Source organism: Lepidochelys kempii, chromosome 6 (genome assembly GCF_965140285.1).
Source record: "Lepidochelys kempii isolate rLepKem1 chromosome 6, rLepKem1.hap1, whole genome shotgun sequence".
NCBI lineage: Eukaryota > Metazoa > Chordata > Testudines > Cheloniidae > Lepidochelys > Lepidochelys kempii.
In genome coordinates this window covers 29,820,198-29,825,318 of record NC_136385.1, presented here as the reverse complement: position 1 = coordinate 29,825,318, position 5,121 = coordinate 29,820,198, and positions in this window count along the sequence as shown.

Sequence of the window (5,121 nt, the reverse complement as noted above, 5' to 3'; positions counted from 1 at the left end):
CATCAACTTCAGCTACGTTATTCACATAGCAGAAGTTGCTTAACTTAGATCGATCCCCTCCCGTAGTGTAGACCAGGGCTAAGTAATTTCATAGTAACACATTTCTACAGGGAACAGAATCTCCTTGCAAATCAGACATTTTGGCATGGCAGTTGGGAAGGGCAGTAGCCAAGATCAAAGGAAATGAGGAAAAAAGACCAATTTAGTTTGACAGCATATACAAAATGAGCTATCACAGCTGTTATTTTGCTGATGTCATTCTGTTTTCATGATCTTTGGGCAATTGTTATGTAATGAATGATGTCACAATTTACTTCAGTGCAAAGTCCACAACTGTACAGCCCCCAAGTAAAACTCAACATGCTGGACTGCATAAAGTCAGTTCTCTGAGAACTGGCATTTCAGCTTCAACCACTTGGCACATAACGCTTGTCTGGCAAAAGCAGTGCATTTTTAGTAGGGAACCCCTGTGAGAAATTGTACAATGATTGTAGTTTTCTGGATGGTTTTTGTTTTGGGAACATCACTGAAGGAGAAGTTGCACCTGGCATCAGGTTGGGTGAGTATAAAACCAAGTGTGAACCCATAGTGAAATGTTCGCCATCCATACTAAAACAGATCACAGTGGTGCTAACAGCATTCCATATTTTCAGATAGTAAGCATTTCTGGCCCATTTCACTAGATGACAATTCAAACCCTGGTTTTGGCAGACCAGGAAGCAGATCTCTTCAGCTAGTATAAATTTTCATAGTTCCATGGAGCAATGATAACTTACACCTGCTGAAGATCTGCTTCCTGGTTCCTCCAATTTTCTCTGTGAATCAATGGCCAAGATCAGATGGAAAGGAGAAGTAATAATCCATTCTTGAATGTGGAGCTTATTCTTGAATAGGACCCAGCAGCTTTGAACATCTGCCCCTCGTACATAATGCAGCAATGAATTAAAGGAGTTACTTGTCCATAGTAGTTGGTATTTCTGGCATGTCAGGGGAATTAATGTAACAGTTTGATTAGTTTCTCTCTAACATGGGTTTGAAGAATGGTGGCATTTGGCTAGCCCCCAAGTCTTTGTTGGGGAGTTGCTTCAGAAGCATAGTGTGGTTCAGAGAGCCTCAGATAGCTTTTACTCAGTGACTAATATCAGCAGATATGTAGCAGTTGGTGAGTAGGGCAGATCAGAGCAGCCTGCAGCCATCTCTCTCTCTCAGGTACTGTTCTGATGACCATGAGGCCTTTGTGACATTGATGTTAGATTGCATCAAAGCATTCCATTGTGGGGGCAACAAAAAAAAACTAGTGCAGAATAGCAGCTTGATTGTGATCGTCAGTGGCTGATGGCATTCTGTCTGTGTTAGTTTCACTGTTTGTCTACGTGGACACTTACTGAGTTTAGGATTCTGGTTTTAATGTTTAAGGCATTTAGCAGCTCGACTCCCAGCTATTTTAGTTTCCAGCTCTCTCAATTCCACACCACTCTCTAAGGTCCAAGAGCTGAAGCACAGCTGCATTTAAAAAACAGGTACTATCTGTACCTTTGTCCCAATAGCTAGTGTTATGGAATGCCTCATTTTTGACTTGAGGACTACGAAATTAGTTTCTTTAAAGGAAGGTTTCAAAACCTTTTGTTTCAGAAGGACCCTTAGCTCAGAGCAATAGCATATTGACTTTATTGTTTCCTACTGATTGTTTTAATCTTGTACAATTTAAATAATGTAATCTTTGCTTCACAATAAAAGTGGCCAGGAAGCTTTGGTAGATATAAATACCCTTATTACTGTGTTAGCAGGCTTTGAAATACCCATTTTTGAGTTTATATGCATAGGCTTCCAGGACATTCTGAACTTAAGTGATCACAGAGAAGCGTAGTAATACTATAGATTACTATTTGCACAGTTTATTTCCTGAAAAGGCAGCATATGAATGAAAGGAAAGATCCTGTTCTGGATAAGGCTGCTAGACTATCATTGAATAAATCTGTATTGAAACTTCAATTTGTATTGACTTTGAAGTCCAGCCAAACCTCCCTTGAACTTTGGGGGATGTTCAAAACCGACCTGAGCTTCTTAGCTCAAGACTTTATCTAGATATCATTGATAAGCAGTATCCTAATACTTACTCAACAGGTCATAATCCCATCTAAACTCTTTTATCCACTCCTCAATATAGATTATCTTGCAAGCAGACTAACATTGTTCTTCAAATATGACATGAGGATCCTCATCTTTTCTACTACAGTCAAAATACTTGGTTGATGATTCATTTATTTGTATTTCTCACATCATCTCATCAGCTAGCTATCATTGCTAATAGCCCCTTTCTGGCAATTAGAGCAGATGCAGATTTAGAGAGAGGAGCTCCTTTGGAGCAAATGCCAGAAACATTTTGCTTTCTGAAATAACCATTTTAGGGAGAGGGCAAATTAAAATTATAGGCTTGACCCTCAACCCATATAAATATGTGCAGCACTGTTGAAATCAACAGAGCAATGCCAATTTGCCCCATCTGAGGATGTGGCTGTTCCTTTGTGGCAAAAATTTTCATTTGCATTCTATAGTCTCTGAAGCTGGTTCCAGATTAGTTTTATGGATCCAGCGTTCCCCCTGTATTAAGCAAAATAACTCCTTGTACAGTGGTTTTCAACCTGGGATCTGCAGACTCTTGGGGGTCCATGAAAGCTTGTCATTACCATAGAACAGTGGTTTTCAACCTGTGGTCCACCGACCCCTGGGGAATCTGCAGACTATGTATGTCTAAGATTTTCAAAGGGATCCGCACCGCCATCTGAGATTTTTTAGTGGTCCATCAATGTAAAAAGGTTGAAAACCACTGTCCTAATAGAATATATGACTTAATTTCTGAGGGCATTCACTGTTTTGTATGTGTTTGTTTATAGATTGGCTGCAAAAAGAAAAATGATTCACACAAGAAGTAATGGATGCAGTCCTGCAACTGACACAACTACATGCAAAGTTATTGTTGGTATCAAGAGTGACAAGGGTGTTCCATTACAAATGCAGCACTGCAGCTAAACACACACCAATGTACAACACCTGTTGGTGGTTTAAAGAAAAACTATCCATGCCATGTCCAGTGACTAGCACCTAACAGTCCTCAACATTGTCAAATATATTGTTCATGTTGTTGGTTTCACATAAAGCAATTGAATGCCACAGTGTCATCATTTATGTAAAAGTTGCTCAGGTCCTTAGATTTATACCCCAGCACTCCTTGACCCACAGAGCCTGGGAGATTTGGGCCTCCATACTAACTGGGCATATTCAGAGGGTATAGCCAACTGTAACCTGCTATAAAAAGGAGAGTGGAAAAGATTTCTCTCTCATATCCAATTTCTGGGGGAATATTTAGCTTTGTATTTGTACGAGCTATGATAGCAAGTGAAAGTTCATATATGGTTTGTAAATGTAGCAAATAGAATGGGGTCGGGAAAACTTACTCTGCAGGATAGAATCCTAAGCTACCAAACACACTGGTCCCAGTCCAGCAAAGCATTTAAGCAGGAGTAGTCCTGATGAAGTTAACAGAACTATTTGTGCTTAAATGCTATGCTGAATAGAGGCCAGAGTTTTCAGCACTTTGAGGGTACAAGTTCCTGATGAACAAACTGCAGGAGACTCCAAAACTTAGAAAATGTTTCAGACACTTGGGGATTCTTTTAAATATGCATGACTGATATTTACTGGGAAGGCATCCCAGGCCTTCAACTCCTTTTGGCCTTTTTTTTTTTTAATTGCAACTACCTTTTCAACAAATGCGAGTCCCAGCCTGTGCAGAACACCATTGCATGCACAAAAGTGAGACTGGAAGGTACATAAGAATATTGTAAGACGAAATTTAGTAGATTAGTAATTTTGTGAGGGTGATTTTTTTTGGAAGCATTACAGCCCAGTTCCTAGTGAACATTTGTTAAAGCTGGGTGTTATAAGTCTTGATGCAATAACCTCGGTCTGCTTTTGATGATACTCTGCAGTCTGCACAGATTCAGGACAACTGAAGATCAGGTTTGAATTTTAACCAGTTCTTTGTAGTTCAGAAGTGTATTCTGTGAAAGAAATATGTCCTGGATCAGGTACTGGTAGAGGTACTTTCTTTGCGGCCTCATACAAAAGTGTAAGGCATCCTATTACATGGAACATGAGCTACAATTTCTCAGACACCTAGGAAGCAGCAAATCAGGCTGAAGAAACTGCCTACAACTCTAGAACACATTATCTTCAGCAACTAGCAGTCTTGAAACTCATTCAGTTTAACTACATACTGTGAAAAAAGAAGAAAAGGTGAAATCTTCACCATATATTAATTTTGTTCTCACAATATTAATCTCAATCCTCTACTGAAATCTGCATATCCAAAACCTCTAGCCATGTTAATCCATGTTAATGCATGAAATTTGTGCTTGTGAAAGGTGTCTGATTGACAGCCTCAGAAAATGAAGTCCTGGGGATAAATGAAGACCAGGTTCATACAGGCAGAAGCAGCACCGACTTCTCCAAAGAAGGGATAGGTCAGTCTCTGTGCCCATCCTGTCCTTGACCTCTCTGTCCTGGGCATTCAGCAAGGTGGCAACTGATGTTGTTTAGTTATAGTGCAGGTCACAAAAAACACATTTTACCGCCTCAGAGCCATCATTCAAAAACTACTTTTGCTCCTACCAACCAAGGCTGGATTTAAAGCAACAATCTCAAGATGATGCTGTGTGTCCCAGTGCCAGTCCCATGACACACCGAGTCCCTTCCATAAAATGTAAAAATAAAACCTACCCCGTCAAGACTCAATGTGCTGAATGCACCAACTAAATAGGTTAAGTTATCCCCCATGGACACTACACTGCTGACATCACATCATGGAATCCCAGCTGGTGCATAAAGATAGGAAATAGGAATTAGGTAAGTAAACATTTTCTGCAAAGATGCTTTATTCTATACAGTTTCCTATTCTTTTTTTTTTTTAAATTACAAACCACACATTCCTGCACTTACCAAACCCCTCAATTAGCTAATTTCATGCCCTAACAGGTTGTGATGACAGCAGCATAGTGCATGCTGAGATATCAGTTGAAATGCAAACCAGCTCTTATTCTGCTTACTCTGAACATTCAGCAC